General features: G+C 39.2%; 1 protein-coding gene across 8 annotated transcripts in view; it reads right to left on the reverse strand.

The window, feature by feature from the left end:
* The window catches only part of CREB1 (cAMP responsive element binding protein 1), a 61,386-nt gene extending 46,402 nt beyond the window's left edge, over positions 1 to 14,984 (reverse strand). Inside the window, exons 1-3 of one of the 8 annotated variants that reach the window (XM_037043478.1) lie at positions 14,896 to 14,984; positions 6,813 to 6,867; positions 3,557 to 3,607 (exon numbers count right to left, since the gene is read on the reverse strand). The gene's annotated coding sequence lies outside the window, so the exon portion shown is untranslated. Of the gene's footprint in view, positions 1 to 3,556; positions 3,608 to 6,812; positions 6,868 to 14,779 lie in introns of all 8 variants that reach the window. The other 7 variants (XM_037043482.1, XM_037043475.1, XM_037043480.1 and 4 more) reach the window with 7 other exon arrangements.
* Positions 14,985 to 25,069: the final 10,085 nt, after the last annotated feature.

Below are 25,069 nucleotides of genomic sequence, written 5' to 3' on the forward strand. Positions count from 1 at the left end.
CAACTAGAACAAATTAGCATTAACGTAGGTGCACTAATTTTGGACTTTGAAAACTTTTGTTCTTTTTGTTTGTATCTTCAGATGGAGAGGGAAGAGCTATATCGTGTGTACAATCTTTACTTTCCTACTAACCCAGCAGCAGTCTAGCCGGCAGTGCGGTACAGACACAGGATTAGTAATCACAGAGCCACCATGTGCATTTCTGAACTTTTCTGAAGAAAAGACAGTCCTACCTAATTCACTACACAAATCAATGCTTTCTGGGTGCAAAACATAAAAGGACTGAAAGATACTATAAAATAAGAAAAAGATCATGCCTAATGAACTCAGAGGAAATGTATAAATAATGGGCCCAGAATATTAGAAACAGAATAGATTTTAGAAATCACAGAAAATCTGGTATTAACTTGATGATTTTGATTCTTATTCTTCCAATAACTCTGATTATTAAAATTTATTTGGGTTCAATATTTAAGATTTGGGGATTTTCACAATTTATCCTTAAAAATTAACACAATCCTTTAAAAATTATGAATTTATAACAAATAAAATACTGCCATACTTAAAACAAAAGACAAATTTTAAACCAATTTAGAAAGATACATATCATTATGTATAATCGGTTCTACTTCCTAATATGAAAAATAAAAAGCGAAGTGACCCTGTAGCATTATCCATCCAACCTTGAGAGAAACGATGCCTGTCACTGTAAGTAGTTGAGAAAGGAAATTCTGAGTCTGTCACCAAGTGGCTGTTGGACAAATCAAACTTCCTGTGTTTTAATTTCCTTTTTAATAAGGGCGATGGATTAAAAGATGTTTCAAATGCTCTGATCCTAGGAACTGACACGACCAGATGTATGTACACACATATAATTATGCAGGCCACTTAATAAAATAACATATATAGTAAAGGAAGTATTTCCCATATATACCTGATAAAAGACTAAGACTAGGTCATTGAGCCTCTTGAATGTGGGCAAATACAGCAGTACTACCACTCATTTGTATATATAAAATCTTGATAATGCAACAGGACTGGAGATAGTGTTTTTTACTCATTATATATTGCTCGTCATAACTATTATAGTTATTAAAAAATTTAATAGTAACTTTTACTAATTTTCAAAGATAAAGAATTTTTTTCTTTCGCCTTAGAAATCTTCAAGGAACTTATCTGAGTGGGGCTGTATCACTTTTGTACCCTTTACACAGTTAAGACAGTAGGTATTTAAAAGTTTAAAATGTAGTTTAGATAAATATCCCAAATACTGAGTGAGCACTTCCATGACATTTAAAAGAAGAGGATATGTTCTGCAAAAGGCAGAGTGATGGAATTCCAAAAAGGCCCTCGGGATGAAAAGTACTGATAAACGAGGGGGAAAGGATAACTTTTCTGATAAGAAAACGAGAGAAAAAAGGCTTAAGTTATGGTAGACCTTCAGAGAAATGACCATCATAGGCTGGTGTCAGATTTTGTATAGAAGAGAAAGGAATAATACAGAATGGTCACTCCAAAGCAATCAGCAATTAATAAGCACAATAAGAATATAAGAATGATGTCTTTTATGGTAAGTATCGGATTCAGAATTTTTATAGTGCAGTGGATTTACTTCTACTCTATATAGCAATATATCCTGAGGGAATTCAACTCGTGAATAATTCACTTCTCTAAAACCAACAATATCTTCAATTTGAACCGTTTACATTATATTTCTATTACAGTATCATATCTGAGTACTTATCAGGCCATATCAGGCACTTTTCAAATTACTGGGGATAAAGAAAAAAACAAAATAAAAATGTAAAAAACTTTGACTTTGCATACTTATATTCTAGTGTGCAGGAGGCAGGGGAAGAAACTAAACAAGTAAAATGTTTAACAAGTCAACCCTGGCTGGTGTGGCTCAGTGGACTGAGTGCTAGCCTGCAAACGAAAAGGTCACCAGTTCAATTCCCAGTCAGGGCACATGCCTGCGTTGTGGGCCAGGTCCTGGTTAGAGGGTGCTCAAGAGGTAACCACACATGGATGTTTCTCTCCCACTCTTTCTCCCTTCCTTCCCCTCTCCCTAAAAAAAATAGAAAATCTTGTTTAAAAAGTAAAATGTATAACCAATCAGATGGTGATAGGTGCTGTGGGAAAAATAAAGCTGGGAAGGATGTTTGAGGGATTTTTAATATTCTAACAGCTGACCAGTGAAACGTTCATTAATTTAAAGTAGCATTTACATTCTATACACAACTATCCACCAAGTCAGGGACAATTTTCTGGCAGCACTATTTCCGTATCTTTCTGCCTCTATCAAGTTAACTAAAGCTAATCAAACTAGAAGGCAAGCCCATCTCATCAGTTTCACTAACAAGCATTAAGCAAAAGCAAAGCATGCTACAGATCTTCACTCTCATCTTTTTCCTAACACATTTCGACCTTTAAAAAAGAAGTGCCCCACTCCTTACAATCCTAAACATTCTAGTTCAAGTTTGTAAAAAACAGAACCATCTCCCCAAGAATCTAGTCTACTTTTTAATCCCTTAGATCTATGACCAAATTACAAACAACGTATAAATGCATTCTGACTTTTTAAAATGCAAATGACATCAATTATAAATGAGGAAAAACCTTCCTCTGCATCCCACAGCAACCAGATTCCTCCTGCACTCTTTTACCAATCCAACAGTCAACGGATTTAAGGAAATCACGTGAGAAGTGTGAAGTCTCCTGGGTAACCATCTCAAAAGGCACATTACTTTAAAACGAAACAACTGTTCTGTCATACTCAAATGTATTACCCAAGATATTTTGTCAAAGTATACCTAGAAACATCTGAGCAATACATGATACTTTCTACAAAGTTATTTGGTACGTATTATTTAGTTTTTAGAATATTATAACTGTTTGAAAGCCTTGCTAACACATTCGTTTTTAATTTTTTTTACTTTCATGTAATTATTGTTCAAATACAGTTTTCTTTCCACATTCTTAACACCTTCAACATGTCTTGATTAATTTTCTAAAGTGTTAAGATTAATTTACTAACGAAAGTGGTAAAATGTTCAGGTGCTACACAATAGACTTTTAGCTTTCCAAAAATTAGTAGCTAAATTAGCACTGCCTCTTTCCCTTTACTTTCCCCCCACCCCGTACAATTTTTTTCTTGGTTGTTAACCTTGAACATTTGTCATTTATCTTTATCATATGTCCAATCTAGCAGAACGTAGATGTATGCAACCAATAATGGAAACTTAATAATGCTCCAGGCTTTTGATGCTAATAATAGTTTTTCGGTATTAAATACAACTTATGTTCACTGAAATTGGATAAACTGCATATTCAAACATTGTACATGTATATATGTGTACAAATTTACACACAATCCCCTCAATTCAACACACATACCAACTTCAACTATAAAAACTTTATTATTATATTATACTGATCACACCTTGACAAAATGAAGTTATATACATTTTTGGGGAGACAGCAAAAAAAGAAAACAGGCAATGTGATAAATAAATTCTGACATAGTTTTCAAAAATAGTCTTCTATGTGCACTTACCAAGCTCTTTCTCCCTTAATTGGAGAACAAATCCATACCTCAGCCTGTAGTCTAGACATTAAAGGAAGGCAAGAAAAGTTACATATGAAGTTAATTCTCTGTGATGTGAATTGATAAGCTTTAATCATTTACAAGACAAATTCTGAAAATGTGCTTACATATATTTTTTAAATTCCTTGTATTAACAGTAAACAACATAACCGAACCACTGCTACCAAAAAAGGGCAGCATATAGCAAAGAAGAATCTTTCAACATTATTAAATACAATTAATTACCTGACTTACTGGTTTGTTGGATCAAACTCAGAGAAACTGCTTTAAGCTCAATATTTACATTTTATATAATTTACTGTGGTTTGTGATTACCAGCATATTTGAATGTTATTTTTAATAAACTAAGTTACTTTTAAATGTATAGCATGCACTATGAGAAAGATAGTGTCCCCTCAAAAGAAGTGAATTAGAAAAACGTTATTTGCTTTATAGAAATGTACTGCATGATTTTTGGCAGCCATCCTAGAATATGGAACTAATTATTCTATAATATCTTTCAGTAAGAAACTTTAGTTCTTTCTTAAATCAAAGCTATTATTATTTTTTTTAAGTATTGGCAAATTGTATATGCTTTGTTTTCCTTCGCGTTAGACTACCAAGACTCTGAAATAAGCCTTCGTGTATCTGGTAACCAAGAGACAAAAACTGTTGCTTAGCAAAGCAGCAACCAGGACTATGCATTATTTTAGATTAACATTTTATCCCATCTCTTCCCAGTCTCCTTTCTTTCCACACATCCACGATATGTTTCTGGATTTTTACACCTTAAGCCTTTCAAAGAAGTAATCCTACATAAACTACTATATGTGAAGTTCTACTAAATGGATTTTTGTTCTACTAAAAAATTTTTTGTGTTGACTAAAGACTGAAACTGTCTATAAATTAAAGTCCTGCTTCATGAACTAATTCAGTGTTGAAATTGTAAGGAGTTGCAGAAGTTGTACCCACAGTTAAATATTTACAGCATACTATTCCATTTACTCAACAAAACCTGAGAGACTATTCAAAAATCACTATTCAAGTGGAAATAAATATCCAAATGTTTTTGAAAAATGTTTGTAAAATCAACATTTATTATTTTGACAGTTGTTTTGAAACTAGATTTGAAACACTACTCTTAGTCATTTACAAATTAGACACGAAGAGTGAAAAATCGGTTTTCCTCAAGTGAGTCAGCACAGTATAGCGGGAATAAGACAGGAATTCTGCTTTTAGCTCTGACTTCACAGATAAAGAACCAGCAATGGTTAAAATATTTACAAGAATGGTTAGGGCTGTACTACATACCTTCAAATATTATAAAAAGTGAACACTTCTTTGTATTTGGCAATGGGACTATATGGAATATTAGGCAACAGCTGATCATTTTAACTACGTTTTGCTTGCTAGCAAAAGCCCAAATATTCATGGCACCAACAATATTTTGGGATTCTATTTAAAAATTAGCCATGGTTAATCTACAAAGATGATAAACAATGCACAGACAACAGCAAAGACTTTATGTACAGTTTTGAGAAAAGGCTCACTTCGAATTTAGGAATCTTTATTTTTAATCCTGAAAAAAATCCACGTCAAGTCCAACTTTTCAGGTAGATGTACCATTTTTTTTTTTTTACCAAGCTGGCAGTGATTCCCGGTAAGGTCACTTTGATTAATACAGGCTCATGCTATTTCTCATGTCACAGAGGTGGGAAGTACTAGTAAAGCATCAACGTTAATAAAAAGTCAAAGTATGAAAACTTTTTAAGCAATGGAAAATGAAACTAATTTCCTTGGATTTTAAAAAACAAATCTGCAATTTCAGCATGTTTTAACTGTCTAAAGTTTCTTTGCCCACTTCCCCTAATCTGTGCAGTTCTAGAGGAGCACTGTTTCCAATGCTGCCTTTTAAATCTGGGATCCTGCAGGAGGGAACCATTTATTAAACACATTTTCTATGCCCATTATACACCAAGTGTTCTGCTAAAAACTATTGGAACTAAAAAAAGGCAGACAAGAATCTTTCTGTCAATGAGCCTACACGCTAATAATAAATAAAATACAGGGTGGAACAAAAGTAGGTTTATAGTTGTGTATACGAAAGTTTGTTCTTCTATTATTGTATTATTCTCCATACAAATAACTGTAAACCTACTTTTACCCTACACTGTATGTATTATATATATGAAAAAATTGTGCAAGTATAACCAGTTTACCTAAAAATTCCTCCAAACATATATTTAATAACAACGATTTAAAATCATAAATTATTTTGAAATGATAAGAAAAAAGGAAAGCAAAGGCTGGCCATTTATGGCAATCTTTCTAATGATACACGCTTGAGTAAAAAATAATAAAATCAGTTTATTTCTTCAAGACCATGGCTAGAACAACTTCCTCCACATGAACTTTACAAACTAAAACTACTGTTCAGAAATATAATTTCTGGTACTCATAAAGCTAAAGCTTTGAAAACTTTACAAAGAGAAGTGCTACAAAAAAGTGATCGAGGCTATGCTTTTACTGTTGTTTCTTGCCCAGGAAAAGGATTCTATCAGTAAGTAAATTATTAAAATTATACAGGGCTGATTAGTTATCTGTAAAAAAAAAAAACAACCATGAAGGAGTTACTACTCTCTTCATGATAAAAGTTTGTGAAAGTGTGAATTCCCAAATATAGTAGAGTTTATGAGTCATCACTACACCCACATAAGCAGCATAATAAATTCTCTCATAACAAATAATTCTCAAAATAGAGCAGTTATCGATGTTTCACTTAAAGTTATTATTTCTTGATTTTTATCTTTGCTTCTTTTCATCAGTTACTCCAACTAAGGGATCTAGACACAGAATAAAGGGAAGTCCAGAGGAGGCAAGGTGTCAGTCAAAATATGTATTAGGGGTTTTAGTTATTTTTCATTAAACAATGGTCTCCTGTTTGCCTGGGCTTTCAGGGGTATTTAGAAAATAATTAAATAAGAATTTATGATGTCCAAGATAAGAGACACCAAAACCACAAGCAACAAAAGAAAAAAAAAATGTATGAACTGGAAGTTATCAACATCAAAAACTTCTGTGCCTCAAAGGGCAGCACTAAGAAAGTGAAATGACTGACCAATCAGTAGAGAGCATGACCCTAACCACCACCGTAACTCCCTCAGTCCCCTACATGACCCATCCCATAGAAGACATCAGGGAGCCAGGTCTTTGAACATGAGCTCACCTGTGACTTCGGGTATGGCACCATTTCCTCAATCACTGAACCTTTATTTTCTTGGCTGGGAAAAAAGTGAAAAAACAATCCAGAGAATGAACAAAAAATTTTAAAACCATGTATCTAGTATCTAGAATAATAAGAACTACAATTAATAAAAAGACAATTCAATTTAAAAACGGGCGAAGGATCAGAATAGACATTTCTTAAAGGAAGATGTACAAATGGCCAATACGTACGTACAAGAGAATGCTAGTGTCATTAATCATCAGGAAAATGCAAATCAATACCACGACGAGATACAACTTTTCACCCACTAAGATGGCTATAGTGAAAAATAATAGCAAGTGTTGGTGAGGATGTAGAGAAATTAGAACCTTCACACACTGCTGCAGGAATGTAAAAAGGTACAGTGGCTTTGCCAAACAGCCTGAAGTTCCTCAAACGGTTAAACACAGTTACCATATAATGCAACAATTCAATTCCTAAGCATATACCCAGGAGAAATAAAAACATTAGCAGTAAATGAATGTTCATGGAAGATTTGTTTGAAAGATCCAAAAAGTCCAAATGTCCATTAATTTATTGATGAATGTGTGTATCCATAAAATGGAATATTTAGCAATATAAAGGAACGAAGTACTGACACATACAACCTGGACGAACTTGTAAAAAAAGCTTATCACAATGAAAAACTTACTGTGTAAGTCCATTTATATGCAATGGCCAGAACTGGTAAATCTCTAAAGCGGATTTAGTGGTTGCTGGGGGTATGTGGAGATTGAGGGGTGACGGCTACTTGAGGCTGGGTCTCTTTGGGAGGTAATGAGAATGTCCTAAAACTGACAGGTGCACAACTTTGTGAACATGCTAAAAACCAATGAATTGGACATGTGAAATTAGTAGACTGTAAGGTATGTGAATTTTTCAATAAAGCTGTAAAAAAAAAAAAAAGAAGGTATGATGTCCAATGTTTAAACTGCAATACAATCTGTCATGGAGGAGACAGGATTACAAGTCGGGAACTATGTTCTAGCCCAATATATGTCATTATTGTTTATATTGTTCCTCCTCTTACATGAAATTTAAAACTTCCTGCCTCACACTCAGGGTTCCTCATAATGTGGATTTACAGTTAATGTAGTACTTTCTTCACCAACTTGTGAACATAACAGGTTCACTCTACTTCCATACCTTCACTTCTACTGTCCACGCCGCCGCCACCGCCCAGAGAGAATGCATGCCTTTTAATCTCCACCTGTTCAAGTCCTTCAGTATTCAATTTAAGTTCTTTCTCACAAAACTTTTCCTCACTAAATTGCCTCTTTTAAGCTCCTATAGACCTTTAACACAATAGTGAAAGCTGATAGTCTGCCATGTATAAATCCCTTACACTGTTTTCATCATCTTGACTATACCATAAATTCCTTGAGGGTTAGAGCCACATAATCAGGGTTTATTATTTATAGCAACCAGAACAATCCTTCGCTTAATATTTATAAAAATACTTAACTGAATAAATTTTCTTATGATTGTTTCACCAACTATAAAAATACCTAGATTGGTAAATGCAAGTAAAATGAAGGTATTATTATTACCAGTCAGAGCAAACAATAAAGTTGCTGATACTATAAAAATAATAATACCCTTTTATTATTATTATTATTATTTGTACCTTTTAAGAGTACAGAGTCAGAACACACAACAATTTTTACTTCAATAATAGAAAAGATATTTCTCAGTCTCCTACTACCAATCACTTATACAAATAGGGATCAAACCCCTCAAAAATAATGGTTATTCAGCGTTGGCTGAATTACATTTTTAGCTACACTGATACTGTTATATATATATATGAATATATAAATATAACCAGAAACTTACACACAGACAACTAGCTCATTAGGCATACATTAAAGTTAAAGAAATATTAATTTTAGAGAAGACTCACTAATGTTTGGTAAAGACATAATTACTATTGGCCCAAGTCAACTTTTAGACTCACCCTGCACTTCTACCCAGGTCATTACTTGGCTATTAACTTCTGCTTAATTCTTTCTTCTCCAACCAAATGTCAGTTTTTAATTCTCTCGGGGTGGGGGGGTGGGGGTGGGGGAAGGGATGGTCAACATCAATCTCTTACATTCCAAACCTTTGCCCCTCGTTAGATCCTTCAGTGATCCTAGATAATCCAGCAGCAGGAAGAAAACTCATAACATGAGTCTTTTTCATCTTTGTTCAGACAGTCCATCGTATATAAGATAAATTCCTTTACTACCTTACCTTAACCCTGAGAAAAAGCAACTCAAAGTTTTCAACAAGTAGTTTTTTTTCTTTTAAGCTTGAGATTCATGTAATTAGCCTCAAGAATAGATTAAATGTACAAGATAATTTCTCATCACTGAAAATGTAAAATACTGTCTTTTACTTCTCTATTGGGATAAACATCAGAATATAAATGATTAATCTTTTTTCCCCTTCTTTTTGGTAACCTAGGAGAAGACATGAGTGAACAAAGCTCTGGGTAAAATATAACAAAACATCTTCACAGGGCCGTGTCTGGCAGAGCTAAGAAAAAAGAAGGCAAAACAAAACAAACAGGACCTGAGACAAAAGTGTGCATATATTAAGGGGAGAGAAGCACTCTGAGTAAGAAAAACAAATGGTTACTCTTATCTAAGCTTCAACTGTCTCAAAAACCTGTATTTACAGATATGATAGTGTAATTAAGTTTAAAACCATACTTCTTCTGACTTCAGAAATCTGACCAGGGCTAACCTCTGCATAGTGACTGAGTTAGCATATGTATTAAAGGGCAAAGAAAAACATCCATTTTCATGTGATCAGTTTGTTACTTTAGTTCATTATCTTTACTTCCCCTTGACAAAACGTAATCCACTGGTCCCATGATTCCATGAGATATCACTTAATTCCCTGGTAGTGTACAGATCATGTTCCAGAAGAAAAATGTTCTGCCTTTACAAACTTTATCTCTATCCCCCCAAATCTGTAAAAAGTGCTTTGTAAACATTTCAGTCACTGAGCAGGTAAAAAAAGTAAAAAAGCACAAATTAGTATTTTATATGAAATATTAATAAATCCTCAGAATAATAGTAAGGCAATATTTTTACATTAAAAACTTTAGCACATGTAACTGTCAATTAGAGCATACAAAGAATGAGATACACCCAGACAGCTTCAATTAATGATGTTTTTTGAAAGATAGGGAGCTTATCTATGTCTCTGGTGCTGGATTATTAGTTATCATTTTCTTTCCAAGTTTAGTTAACTTTAAAATTTATAGCAGGTGTATTTTAAAGATACACTAATAGCCTGTTTATTTTAAATGGTTAAATTCGGCTTAGAAGAGCCAAGAGAGAGAGAGATACTGAAGCTTGTGTTGTGCCCTAAGCTGCAGCATTACCTCCAGTTGGTTGAAATCCTCCAAGGATTTCCAGCGGGGCACGAGGTGTGGGAGGGCCATCTCAGTGAAGTCTCAGTACAGAATCAGGTGAAACTCACTATTTATGTAGGTATAAAATATAAAACTCACTGATAACTACACTAAAAAATTTAGAAAACCATCCAAGATTAAGTTAATGATATGTAAAAAATAAACACGGGAAGAAAACTAGTACAATAATCAGCAATACTGGATTACAATATCCCATAAAATAGGCTGCTTTAAAAAACAAGGACTGAATGACATAAGATGTTTTCTCATTTAGAGAAAAAAACGACTGAGACTTTTTTGGCTTAAACAGTAATAGAAGGAGGTAGTAGTCTATTTAGGACTGTAAGAACCTGAGTAGAAGTTAAATTCAGACTAAATTCACTTTCATAGTTAACTCTTACACAGCTTACTTGCCTTTTCATGCACTAAAGCTAAAAAGGTGTGTAATAGGGCAGTTCAAGTAACAATTTCCTGTTACAAACTGTTATTTCTCATTCAAGTGAAGTATCTTTCATTTGAAGAAATAAAAGCTATAATGCCAGATTCCTTTAGTTTAAAGGGTCACATAAGACCTAAAAATAAAATCAGCTCAATAACTAGGTAACACAGGCACATCTACATGATGAAATGCCTCATAATTTTTAAAAAAGCACAAAGCTTTTAATGTACTGATATGAACCAACTGCTAAGCAATATTAAGTGGAAAATAAGCAAGATACATGATAGTGTATATATTATACTACCATGTGTATAAGGGGGCAGACTACATACATATTGGCCTGTGTATGGAAGGAATACCTCGAAAAGGATAAGAAACTGGTAACACCTGGATGACTGGGGGTAGGGGATGACACACACATGTGCACAAGACTTTTCCCATATATTTTATGGTTTGAGTTATGAATTATCTGAATTACTTATTAAAAAATAAAACTGGAAATATAACTGTAATATTCCTCTTTTCTGTTATTTTACCAAATATCATCTTTCCTTTGACTGCTTTATTATGACATACATTTTGCCTTATTAGTCATGGCATCCTCAAGTTCCTTCAGGATAGAAATAGAACAGTGTAATTCATCTCTGGACTTGCTGCAACTTCTGCTCCAGTGCATTAAACATAGTAATATTAATTATGAATAATTTTAAAATAGGAAACATTTGTTGAGTACTTGTGAAATGCCTGGCATATATATATTAACTTATTTAAACAGTTTACGTGTGTTAACATATTTAACCCCTTATTTCTATAAGGTGGATATTGTACGTTTATGATCAAGCAAATTATATGGAGAAGAAACCTGCCCAATGTCCCACAGCTAGAAAGTTAAAATAAAGCTTTAAAATTAGTGTGTACCCTTGAGTCCCTACAGAGGTACTTTATCTCATGGCCCCATCAAAAAGGGGGTACTATCCTAACTTAACAAGGAAACTGAGGCAGAGAAAGATTTTAAGGAACTTCCAGGAACTCATTAATTTCTGTGAGGGCAGGCACATGACCAGTAGTGTCAGCAGGGATCCCAAATCTGATGCTCTTTCCACTAAGTACATTCGGTCACAGTAAATGCTAACTAAATATTTTAATTACCACCAATTGTTGTCTCAAGTGCCGCTGTAGTAGACATAAGTTCACACATGAGTAAAGAAGAAAAAAAAAACCCTGCCTTTTTCCCATTCCCTATCTACTATTTTCTTATATTCAGATTTGAGGTCTAACTATTCAATAAAAAGGCCTTCACTGGGAGTGACACTGTACATCAATAAAGATAGGCTTATAAGACTACGTCACAGGCTAGTATAAACAAGTGTGCGTAAATGTATCTAGTGAGGTATTTATGGATTAAATAAAATTGTAAATTTCAGTGATACATTGTAAGCATTAAGTTACAAGAAAAATTTTTCCACTGTGGAAGAGGAAGATTTTTAAATTGAGGTGAAGTGGGAAATACATACAGGGTGGGGCAAAAATAGGTTTACAGTTAGTCATAAGGAAAATATTATACTAATTAACAGATAGTAACACAGGAATAAACTGTTTCACATGCTCACAACTTGAAACCTACTTTTGCCCCACTCTGTACTTGGTTTTACTGCAACCATATTATACTCCAAAAAACAAAACCCAACCTCTTAGAATGAAACAAGATAAAACTACTTCTTTGTGAACAAAAACTTGTATTTATCAGATATAATAAAAAAATTTTTTTGAAATCTAAAGAAGGAAGGTGTCTTATGGATCAGGTTTCTAAATTTCCTTGGGCTCTTATGTGAAAAAAAATTCAACAAGGGTACTATTGAGCATTAAATCACATAAAGTGTCTTCTAACATCTTTCAATTTGTGTCAGATTCATTAACTTTCTGAATACATGTGTCCATTAAATAAAGTTCAAGCGGATTTAACTGTAATTTTTAGTGATCCCTGAGAGGGGGAACAGTATAATTAGTACCATGCTCCATGTGAATGTTCAAATATTAATGAATATGAAAGTTTGACAAGTTTCACTTGGAATTGCTAAGAATTGCAGATTGTGAATTTGTAAATAAAGTTTAAATGATGTTTGGGATAAGACTGAAGAATCCACCAGGAAACTTTAAAAAGAAATTTCACAGAGTTAACTGTCCTACATTCTCTGTAGGGGGAAAAAATGGACTCAACATGCTGCTGGCCTGCAGAAAATCTTTCTCAGGGAAAAACAGTAATTTATAGCACCATCAGTACTGTGTTTTCAATGTTTAACAATAAAACCATCTTCCCAATCCTTATGGAAAAACTCCCTTTATTGCATCTTAAGGTTTTCATCAGTAACAAATTGCTAATGTAATTTTTTAAAGACCTGCAATACAGCGAGGTAGGTTTTGGAAAAGTAACTTAGCTACAGAAAAACAAGACAGTGCTTCTACTGCCAATCAGTATTTATTCCTAATCAGAAATCTTGTATGTATTAACCACAACTCTATCATACTGTGACAGACCAATTATTTTTAAAGTAAATAATCAGTTCATCTTTTGTACCCCTAAAAATAACCATTTTGGCTCTACATCAGGAAATAAGCAGTGAGTGTAAAAAGATTTCAATAGCTGGCAACCAAAATTATCTTTTCTACTAACGTTATAAGGCAGAACTGATGTTAAGGCCAGAATGATGTTCTAACTTAAGAAGGTGTGGCAAACTTAAGTAGGTCATATTGCAGGTCCTTTAAAAGTTTTCATTTTAATCTTTCATGTGTCAATGACTTGTGTGCTGTGCCTTTCCCTAATAGGCAAAGAAAAATAAGCCTTGTGGCTTACACTCTTGTCAGTCTCTGCCTGGAGTTCCCACCGCATTGAAGACAAATAATGGATTTTTTAAATGCCTATTTTTATAACTAGTATTAATCTGTTTAAGTTTAAACAGAAATCGGTAGGAAAAATGGTAGGAGGTGGGATGCAGAGATCCAGAGAACCCAAACGCCGTTGGCTTGGTTGGCAAAAAAATACAAAAAGTGATGTAAAGCAAAAGTACATCAGTATAAACGAAGTGTTTCATAATGATAGATCTCAAGTGATTACCTTATTGAAAAGGGTTAAAAGCGAAACTGTTTTCAAACACCAGCTTCCCTTTTACAAGATCCCAACAGTTTTAAAGTTACTGCAAATATGCTTTTTCTTAACACCCCCTTCCTCCCCCCAAAAGAATGCATTTCCATGACTACTGACTTTGGGGGGAAAAGGAGTCAGGGAAAGAGTCAAAATTATCTAAAACTGCACAAGCCCTCTTCATTTCAACTATGGAGGGAAAAAACGGTGTTTCCCCAATGGACTGGAAGCAAGGGAAAGGGCATGAATAAAATACAGCACGAGAAGAAACCTTTGGTTTCGAACTTTATTGCACAAAGAGAGCGGAGAAGAGTAGGTCAGACGTTGCCGCGCTTCTCCACGCGAAGCGGGCAGAGCAGACACGGAGGCTACCGGGAAGGCAGGCACCTTCACCTCCTCTGCCCTTAACAGTCGCCTCTTTCCTCCTCCACCCCCCGCGGGCACCCCAGCGGCGCTGCCCAGGAGGACGGCCGGGCTGGGGGCGAGGCGGGCGGCGGGGGCGGCGCGGGGGGCATCAGCGCCAAGCTTGATCGGGCCGGGCGGGCGGCCTCCCCCGGGGCGGCTCCCGGATCCCGGCTCCGCGCCCGGCCCGATCCGGCGGCGGCGGGAACGCGGGCGCCAGCTCGCCGCGGCCGGCCGCCCGCACACAACCCGGGTCCCGGCTCCCACCCCGCCCGCGGCCCGCCGCCCCCCGCCATGAGCGCCGCCGCTGGCTGCAGGCAGAGTGGCTGCCGCCCCGGCCGCCGCTGGCTCCAGTCCGCCGCCATTATTCTTTGTTCGCTGCGAGCGGCGGCGAGGTTGTGGGGCTCGGGCGGAGGCTCCATCTTTACCGCGGCCCCTCCTGCGATGAGAAGGCCCCGAGCGCGGGTGTCCGGCGCCTCCCCGTCCCCCCTCCGTCCCCCCGGCTCTCTCCGGCTCCTGCCTCCTCCTCCTGCTCCTCTTACCGGTGGTACAAGCTCCTCCGTCACTGCTTTCGTTCGCGGCCCGGATCTCGCTGGAGTTTTATTCTCTCCCCCACGTAACACACCGCGTCAAACTACACCTCCGCCGCGTCACTCACCAACACTCCGCTTCTCCCAGCCGCCCGGGCCACAGGCAGCAGCAGCCGCCGCGGACTGAGGAGCCGCAGCCAGGGAGCCAGCCAGCGCCGCCCAGTGCCGAGTGCGCAACGGCTGCGCACGGAAACAGCCGAGTTCGGCCCGGAGGAGCTCGAGCGGCCCCGCCCTCGCCTTGGAGGCGGAACTTGCCGAAGTTCTTCGGGCTCCCTCGGCTCAGGCGAAGGGGTTCCGCCAGGAGTGGGACCGCGAAGGTGGGCTGGAACCCACCCGGGGAGGAGTGATATAGGCCCCACCGCCACGTTGTGATAAACGAAACCTGGCGGCGGAAATTTAAAGGAGGAAATGGGGCTCGCCTGTGGCCGGGTGGGGAATTCCCGAGGGGTGTGGACGACTGGATGGAAAGCCCCGCGCGGTTGTGGCTCTGCGGCCGTAAGCGGCGGGCTCTAGGGCGGCTGCGGCCTGCCCGGCCAGGGCTCCGGAGCGCGGGCGGCCCGGGAATTTTCGAACGCTGCGGGGACCTGGCAGAAGCGCCGCCGAGTCTGGGACGGGGCTGAGTGTGGAAACCAGGCGAGCTGGGGAGGAAGGGAGGGCAGCTGCGGCTCTGCAGACCCCCCCGCCCCCCGCCCCAACGACTGGGGCAAGGCCGGGCTGGAACGGGAGGCTGCTTTGCAGCCCAGCGCGGCTCGGAGCTTCTGTGGGGAGGGTTTTCCGCCTTTCCGGGCCGCGGAGCTGCCTGGCTCCGAGACTCAGCTGAGAAACCTGGCGGCCGCAGGCAGAACTGTTCTATTTCGGGGGTGGGGGTGGGGACTTGTGGCACCTCGCGGGGTTCAACCGGCTGCGTGGGCAGCGTCTGCAGAGTTATCCAAAGCCTCTGAGCAATGATCCACACTGACCCAGTGTCTTGGACACTTTTTTGAAATGTCTGCCCGCCTCTTCTCTGGTACCATCCTGTGTCGCTATCTTTTCACAGCCGGTTTTCTACAGCAGCGGTTTGCACCCGCTGCATCCTTTTCTTCACCACCCACTCCCACTCTAATCCAGCCAGTGCGACTTCCGTTGCCTCGAGGCTACTGAAATTTCTCGTAGGTCACCCAAGGTCACGATACTGACTTTTCATTCCCCTTTTTATGCAACTCTGCAGTCCTCTCTCATGATTCTCCTTCTGCCCGTTAAAGCAAACCTGCCTTTTAGGAAGCGCGCCGAGACGGTAGAAATCTGAGCTCCGCCCCGTACTGGCTTCCTGTTTCAAAGAAACGGTCGCCCTTCCTGGTCTCTTGATCAATCAATCGACTGCTTTCAGGGACTTTGGGCTGAAGAATATCCACCTTTCCTTCTCTTATTTTTCAACCTTTCCGACTACTAGCTTTCGTGTCTAGTGTTTTAAGACGCTTACGGCTCTCATTTCATTAAAAAGATTTCTCTGCTTAAATCCCTTTTCAACTGTGATTCCAGCTGTCTCTTACCCCATGGGCGTGCTCTTATGTTCCACTTAACCCTTTCCAGTCTAGCTTCTGATCCTACCATGCACCTAAAGCAGCTCTCATTTGTTACAGATGAGCTTCAGGCATCATCTTACAAGATTGTATTCTAACATTTGACACTGCTCTTACATCAAAGTTTTCTTCTGTGGTTGCACGCTCTCTTTTAATTTTCAGCTGAGGACATTTTTTTCATTGCTTTTCACCTAAAATGTCATATGGTGTGCTTGAGTGTGATATTGTTAATGTTACAGAATTACACACAATGATTTTCCAATATAAAAGGGACATTTGTTATGCTGGACCCTGTACTTTATTTATTATTTTAAATATATCATCTTTATTATATATTTTTACATTACCATTAGTCCCCTTATACCCCACACACACACCCCCAGCACTTTCATTGCTTTTTAGAGAGGGAGAGAGAGAACCATTGATTGGTCGCCTTCTCACATGTGCCTGACCAGGAATGAATTGGAAACCGTGGTATGTGCCCCTTCCAGGAATTGAACCTTCAGCTTTTCAGTCGGTAGGATGACACTCCAACCAGCTGAGCCACACTGGCCACAGCTCTGGTTGCTTTTCAATAACCAGCTTCTCCTCCTGTATCCAACTCTGAAATATTGGAATCCCATTGAGCTGAGCCCTCTTCTGGAGTCCCAGCATATCTACTCTCCTAGCTGGTCTCATTTTCTTCCAGTAGCTTCACATACCCTCTGCCAAAGGCTTTCCTTCTTGTACTTGAATCTAGATCTTGTTCTTGAACTCTAGATTCATATTTCTAACTGCTATTGCTACAGTATTATTTGGGTGACTGGGGCATGTCATACTCGAACTGTATATTGTATTCCCTACAAAACCTTCCCCCCACTGCCCTGGGATCAGTAAAGGGCATGCTACTTACCTAGTCAGTTCAAGCCAGAAACCTAATATGCCTCTGACACACATCAGAACCACCTAGACCTGTGTGCCTTAAAAAATTGGGTTGTGGCCACTTTCCATTCCTATGGCCACTTTTTCACATCCGACTTCAGTCTAAGCCACCTTCATCTCGTGGTTGAAATACTACACATAACTACCCTCGAGGTCCTACAAAACGGTTCTTGGCTCATTCCAATTCATCTGCCAAACTGCAGCCATAGTAACACTTTAAAGTACAAATCTGACCAGGGCAGTACCCTGCTTGAAATCCTTCAGTGGCTTCCCTTTGTTCATTGAATATAGTCTAAGCTCCTTATGGAAACCAGGCTTGTCCTCCTCCCCAGCCTTTCTGGCCCTCTGCACTCCGACCACAGGAGTCTTTTTGATTTTTTCCAGGCCTTTTCTCTGCTGTAGGCTGTCACCTCAAATTATGGACACGTGCCATTCCCTTTCCCCTGGAATTCTTTTCTGGCACCCACCCCTCCTACCTGTCACTTAACATTTTCTTTTCTGATTTATCATACTTGGAATTTAATGGGGATAATGTCTGCTTGTTCACCACCAGCTTTCCCCTTCACTTTTATCCCTAGCACCAGCACAGTGTCTAGAATATAGTGATATTTGTTAAATATTTATGGAATAAATGAGTGTCTGTGTGGTCCCAAGATAAGTTCTTTAATATCTTTGGATTCAAATCCTGGCTCAGCCACTTAATAATAACAATCTGACTTTGGGCAAGTTGTTCATTCTTGGGCTTTGATTTCCCCATGTGTAAAATAAAGGTGATAATAGCACCTACATTATAGTATAAGTGCCTTGAGAGTGGTCTCATGAGATGATTATAAAAGGCTTCAAGGAGAAAGTGGTATTTGAGAGCTTTTTTTCTAACCATGTCTTTCTTTTCCTGTTATTTTTCTCTCTTTTGCTGTTGAACCTAATTTTTACTCTCACTGCAAACTCAAGTTCCATGAACCTGCCCATTCTGCTGCATTGCCTCTCATGACTTAATTTGCTTTCCTTACCTAACCCCAAGGCCATGGTGACCTTTCTCATTAATTCTAAAAATATCTTTGAGCACCTGCTTTGTGCCCTGTCCCCTTAGAAACTGGGTATCAGCGCTATCAATGTTATCAATGCTCATGAAATAATCTCGTGATTTGAATTGTACTTTCCAAATAGTTTTCCAACAAAGAAGGGGGAAGAACTGATCTGTTACAACTATTGCTGGTGTTTACCAGTTGTGGTTTACATGGAAATAAATATATTTGCTTCAAATTAATCTTGAACTATAACAACAACAACAAAAGACCCTCTTTACTTCTTGTTCTAGCTACTGTCCCATTTATCTCTGCTCTCTGTGCAGGAAATACCCTTATTCCCTTCTCAGCCCTAGTTCCTTTTCTCTCGTGTTCTAGCTCTTGCCCCCAGTGTTCGTTCCACCCAAACCGCTCTCCTTGTTACTCAATCCAATGGCCTGATCTCAGTCTTCGTCTCTCTTGACCTATCAGCAGCAATTGACCGTCGATCATTCCCTCCTCTCTGTAACACTTCGTTCACTTGTTACATCGGTGTTACAGAACACTGCACGTTTTCCTGGTCTTTCCTAGCTACTGTCACTCTTCCCAATCTGCTCTGCTCACTGACCTCTTAATATTGGAATGTCCCAGGACTCCTGGACCTCTTCTGTTTCTTTCCTCTCTCCCATAGTGATTACATGCAGTTTTTATGGCATTAGATATGATAAATATGCTCAAGCTCCCTACTCTCAGATCCACACAGTATACCCAAGTACCTTAGCATCTTTACTTGGATGTTTAGTAGACCTCTCCATTTTATTATGTCCAAAACTAAACGGATTTCCCCCTCCCCCCCAAAAACATTCTCTGCCTACAACCTTCTCTATCTCAGTTCATGGCAACTCCATCATTCCCACTGCAGAGGCCGACTGAGCAACCCTTACCCCCCATATCCAATCTGTCATCGAATCCTGTTCAGTCTCTTCAAAATATATGACCGTTCTTCCCCTCTCCACTGATACCACCTTGGTTCAAGCCACCTTTGACCTTCATTTTGTTCTCAGAATAGCAGTTAGCACGATCCTTTCCAAACCTAAAGCCAACCATCCCACCGTTCTCTTCAGAACTGTCCAGTAGTGTCTCGTCTCACGTGGAAAGAGCCACACTCCTTACAGTTAGGTCTGCAAGCCCCCTTTCCTGTCTGATCTCTTGTCGTTTGGTTCACTTAAATGAATAGGTCTTGTGAGTGTTCAGGTAAATCATTTTACTGAATGCCACAATCGCATAACTTATTATAGTTTGTTCTTACAATTGCATTTTATTGTGATTTGTTGTTAATTTCTTACTCTAATTTATAAATTGAACTGTATCATAGATATACATGTATGCACAGGAAAAAAAAACAGTACGTATAGGTTTTGGTAGTCTGGTTTCAGGCATCCACTGGGGGTCTTGGAATGCACCCCTGCAGATAAGGGGGACAACTGTAACTTGAAAGAGATGAGGACCTCTTTGAAGCTTTCTGGTCTCCCACATCCCAGAGTAAGAATTAAAGAACTAATCAGCAAGATTCTGGTTGCTTTTAATTTCTATTTTGAGGACCAAATGGTCAGCTGCAGTCTCATCTTCCTTGTGACGGAAAGCAATGCCATGTAAACAAAGACTCTCACCCTCCTAGAAGTGTCTGTCAGAAAGGCCAATGGTTAGCAATTAAAACCAGGAGCAGGAGCAAGTTAAGATTTATCGAGTGCTTACTTTGTTCCAGGTACTGTTCTAACATTTTTGATATGTTAACTAATCCTCATAGTAGTCGAGTGAGGAAAATATTAATTTTAGAAACATTTTATAAACAAGGTAAGCTGAAGCACAGAGGGGTGAATAAATGTCTCCGAGGCCTTAGAGCCAGTTACTTGGTAGGCAGACAGCTCCAGGGCCTGCATTCTTAACAAGGGTGCTTCACTGCCTGGTTGTAGAATTGAAAAAACGGAGGGTGGGTGGGTGTGGGGAGACAGACTTTACACTGAAAAGAAAGCAAAGTGATAATTCCAGCCATGTAATTCTGTCATCGGAAAGCACCCTAGTAATTCAAGCATTTTTTTTCTGACATCAGCCTTATTGCCATTTCATAAAAGATGCAGGAATCAGATTAACTAGCTGCAAAGACCCCTGGCCACTCTTCCCGGGCAGAGGAGTAGGCTCTTCGCAAGGCTCTGCCAAACCACTCCCCTTGTCTGGGTGTCACTATCGCTTGCTTTTTTAGCTAAGCTCTGAAGGGCGTGTCGTTATCTGGGTGCCTTACTGAACTACCCCTCCCAAGCCCCTAGACAACACCCTAGTCAGATTTAGGTGCTTGAATTCTGTGTTTTTGTTTCCAGCAAAACGCCTACCACAACTTGTTATTATTTTTGTAATGGTCAAGTTCTCTAGACTGCAATCTTTGTGAGGGCTCAGGGTTCAGTACAATTGTTTCAATTGAATAAAAAAGTATTTCTATGAGCAATAAAATAACAAACTCAGAACTATCAACAACTGAACGTAAAAAAAAACTAAAGAAAGAATCGCAGAAGTGCAGGTCACATGGAGGGTTATCAGTGGGGAGGGGGAGGGAGGAGTCGGGGAAAAGGTACAGGGAATAAGAAGCATAAATGGTAGGTACAAAACATACAGGGAGGTTAAGAATAGGGTGGGAAATGGATATGCCAAAGAACTTGTATGTACGACGCATGGACATGAACTAACCTGGGTGGGCGGGTGGTTACAAGTAGGAAGGTGTGCAGGGCAGAGGGGAATAAAGGGAGGAAAATGGGACAACTATAATAGCATAATCAATAAAAAATATTTTTAAAAGTGGCATTTCTATAGAACATTGACAATTGTAACTATGCATTAGGATGAATTTTCTTGTGTCCGGGCTAGTCCATCTTTTTAGAATTGGATAAGATAATTTTCTTCTAGTCTGCCTTCCAGCTGTCGGGTTTTTGTGTTATGATGCCTGAGCCATAGTGCTTCCTTTGCTTCTGACTCAACTAACATTCAATTGCTATGTTGTAGATATTTTCCCAGGGTCTTTTATATACAATATATCTGCTAATTTAAATTGAGGTAACTTCTTTAGGTTTTAGTTTCCTTAGCTATACAACCAAGATACCAGATGGGCTTGTGCATGGTCAAACTGTAGGTCTGAGAATTGAGGTTTGAATTTAGAACATCCGATTCTAAATTTAGCTTCCTTTTTTCATATATGCCTTTCTGTTCTCATCTCTGATCATGTCTAATTAGTCCATGGTTATCACCAATATTACTTGAGTAACAAGCATATTTTATAATCTTACTGTATACACCTCCTTCAAAAACTTTTTTCTTATTTTGTTTTATTTTTCAGTTTGATTCATTTTCTTTCCATTTCAACTCTGCCATTTTCTCTCCCGAACAGTGGTACTCAGTGTTTATGAAAAATATCCAGGGCCGATCCTAATTCTGCATGTGGATTGAGGGCATTAATAATATTTGTTTACTTCTGTTATTATTCCTATACTATCATTATATTTATTTTATAAATAGATCTAGAGTCCCAGGGATTGGAACCAGGACACATAGTATTTGGGCTCCTGATTAACCAAGGAGATTGGACACATGCTTTTTCTTTTGCTCATTGCCCACACCCTACAATAAAAGAATAAGAGAAGTATAAACTCTATGGTAGAATAATGCCCCCCACACCCTAGTCCCCACCCCCGCCCTAGTTATTCCTGTCCTAATTCTTGGAGTTTAGGAATATCTTATCTTACTTGGTAAAAGGCACTTTCAAATGTAATAAAGATAAGGATTTTGAGATGGGAGATTATCCTAGATTATTTGGGCGGGCTCAGTGTAATCACAAAGATCCTTGCAGGGAAGTTGGAGTCAGGGCCTGGGGGAGAGAGAAAGTGACCAATTGAAAGTTGCTTCACAACTGACTTTGAAGATAAGTGAGGTCCTGAGTCAAAGAATGCAGACAGCCTGTAGGAACTAGAAAAGGCTCAAGAAACAGTTTCTTCCTTTGAATATCCTCAAGTGTTCAGCCCTGCCAACAGCTTAATTTTATCTCACCAAGACTGATTTGGAACTTCATACCTCCAGCACTATCAGATAATAAATTTGTATGATTTTAAATCATGAAGTTTGTGGTAATTTGTTACAATGGCAATAAGGTTCCAGTATAGCCCCTCATGGACAAAAATAGGAAAGGAGATACAATGGCAGCTGAGAGCATTCAACACACATTGAGAAGACGGGAGGGATGGAGGAGAGGGAACTGACTTGGCAGAGGAAGTGATTCCTAAGTGCCTGCAAAGGGACATCCGGAAGAAGAAAGGCAGTTTGTCCTGTGGAAACCAGAGCAGCTCAGGAGCTAGAGGCCATGCCTACTTCATGCCATTTGCAGAGCCAAGGGAAAAAGGTATAAAGAGAGGCCTACAGGACATTTGGTTATTCATGCGTTTTTTAGTTTAGCAGGCATTTATGCATTTAGTTGAACATCTTCTACACCCAAAATAGATCATTTTAAGATTTTTGATTGGAAAGGAATTTAGGTCTTAAGAGGTTCATGAGTCTGCTACGTGTTTTCTGGGCACCATTTACCTGAGCTTTTTAAGCCCCCCCCCCCCCCCCATCCCCNTTTTTACCCCCCCCCCCCCCCCCCCCCCCCGCGCCGCTCCCAATGGCTGCAGCCAGACGGAGAAAGCACATTTGGCTATTTAAAAGTTATAAACCTTGCTAGCTAAAATATAATGTATCCTTCTATCTTGAGAAATGCAAAGAAAGGACCTCCACTTGGGAGTACTCCAAGGAATTTAAGGAAACTTCACATGAGAGAGAGTATCCAACAAACTGTCAACAAACTAACCGACTGAACAAACAGAAAGTCTGATGTGTGTGGATGTATTGAAACAAGATTTAAACAAGTGGTAGAGTTTCTAATTAGTGATAATGCTTTAAAAACTAAGGAAGTGAAAAGAACAACATTAACTCCAGGGAAAGCAAGAAGTTCGGCAGAGGGAAAAGTCATCACAGTTAAGTCCAGATAATGTACTCTATTCATCTAATTAAAGTCGTGATGCCTAGTGAAAGCAGCATGTACAGGAGGGTGTGCAGAGGTGGAGAAGAATAAATTCTCATTGCCATAATGAAAAGTCAGTAAGTAATACTCAATTAAAGCATGCTAGATAGAGAGCTCAATTCCAAAGAATCAGCTAAAAAAATCGCAGTGGCTGTCTTTGGGAAGGGTAATATTCAGTGAGAGGGTTGTTGACTTCAACCTATGGGCATATATGACTTTAATAAAACTAAATTTTCTAAAAAGGGAATAAAAGATGATCTCAAGGAGAAAAAAAAATTGAAGATACTTTCCTGGATTTAAAAAACATGAGCATTACGATCGAAAGAGATATCTAGATTTCTTAACAAAGGCCCATGGTAAAGCACATGATCGTGAAATAGAACACCAGTTATAAAAAAAGAACTAAAAAGCCTCTGAGAAAGGGTCAAGGGACATACAAAGGCCTGGGAATAAGAGAGGTACCAGGCTTCCTAATAGAATCATTAGAAGCTAGAAGAAAATGTACCAATGTGTTTTAATTCTGAGGGAAAATTGTTTTGAATCCAATATTGGGTAACTTTCAGACCTGCTAGGCCTTCGCCGGTCACGGATGCCTTCTCAGGACACTGCTGGAAGACATACATTATGACGACAAGGGAGTGGACCATGAAAGAAACGCCAGAAACAGTGCGTCCGTCTGTCAGCTTAGGCTATGACGCAGTAACAAACCGTCCCCAACGCTCCATGGACTTCCACCTTAGGTGTGTTTCTTCTCACTCAACATGTTCCTTGTATACTTCTCCTTCTTGTCACCTTTGCAATGGGACCCAGGCTAACGAAGCATCCTGTGTCTCTGGGACACTGCTAACCTTGTGGCAGAGGGATGAGAGAGAGATGGGCACGCCTGTCTCTGAAGCTTCCACCTTGGAGTGACGCATGTCATTGGTCAAGCAAGTCACACGGCTATTTGGGAGTTGAATGTGGCAGAGATGTAAAATCCTTCCATAGGGTGGGACATCACAAGTCATAGTCAGGCCCGATGTCAGTGAGGCGAGGAAGTGCACTCGACCCCGACACGGAGCAGCAACTATTTGGAGCAATAATACAATCTGTCTCAAAGGGAACCCCTGTGTAGAAGAGAGGCAGACGGACCCCAGGCCAGCAGCTGTGAGGAGGAGAGGAGTGGTCAGCTTGGGGCAGAGGGGAAGGCAGGTGGGGACTGGCAGTGAGAGCTTCTCTGGCGGGTTTGACTATTAGGTGGCTGCCTCTCTGGGGAGGTGCTGGATTGATTTGGGGGCGGGGTGGGTGGGTCAAGAGATCTCTTTTCTCACCAGCTTCTTTACATGAAGTAAGTTTTTAAAATACTATAGAATAAAATAACTTAATAGACGCCTAAATTATGTTTACATGGATAGAAAGTTAACGGGTGGGTTTGTGTGTGTGTTTCTGTGATATGCATATGTCCTGTGTATGTGTACATGTGTGTGATTAGGATAGTCCTCAAACTGTAGTTGGGAATAGTTTGTTCCTCATCTGCAACAAGGTAAGTATAGAAATTGAGAATAAGCATTTATAAACATTAGTAGCAATTCAATACAGTATTTTATGTCTGTTGAAATCAACAATACAGAATTTGGGGGCTTATATTTTGTATTGTTATTTTTTTAAATTCTACTTTTAG

Source organism: Sturnira hondurensis, unplaced genomic scaffold (genome assembly GCF_014824575.4).
Source record: "Sturnira hondurensis isolate 20B ecotype Veracruz unplaced genomic scaffold, ASM1482457v3 Scaffold0004136, whole genome shotgun sequence".
In the NCBI taxonomy this organism is placed as follows: Eukaryota; Metazoa; Chordata; class Mammalia; order Chiroptera; family Phyllostomidae; genus Sturnira; species Sturnira hondurensis.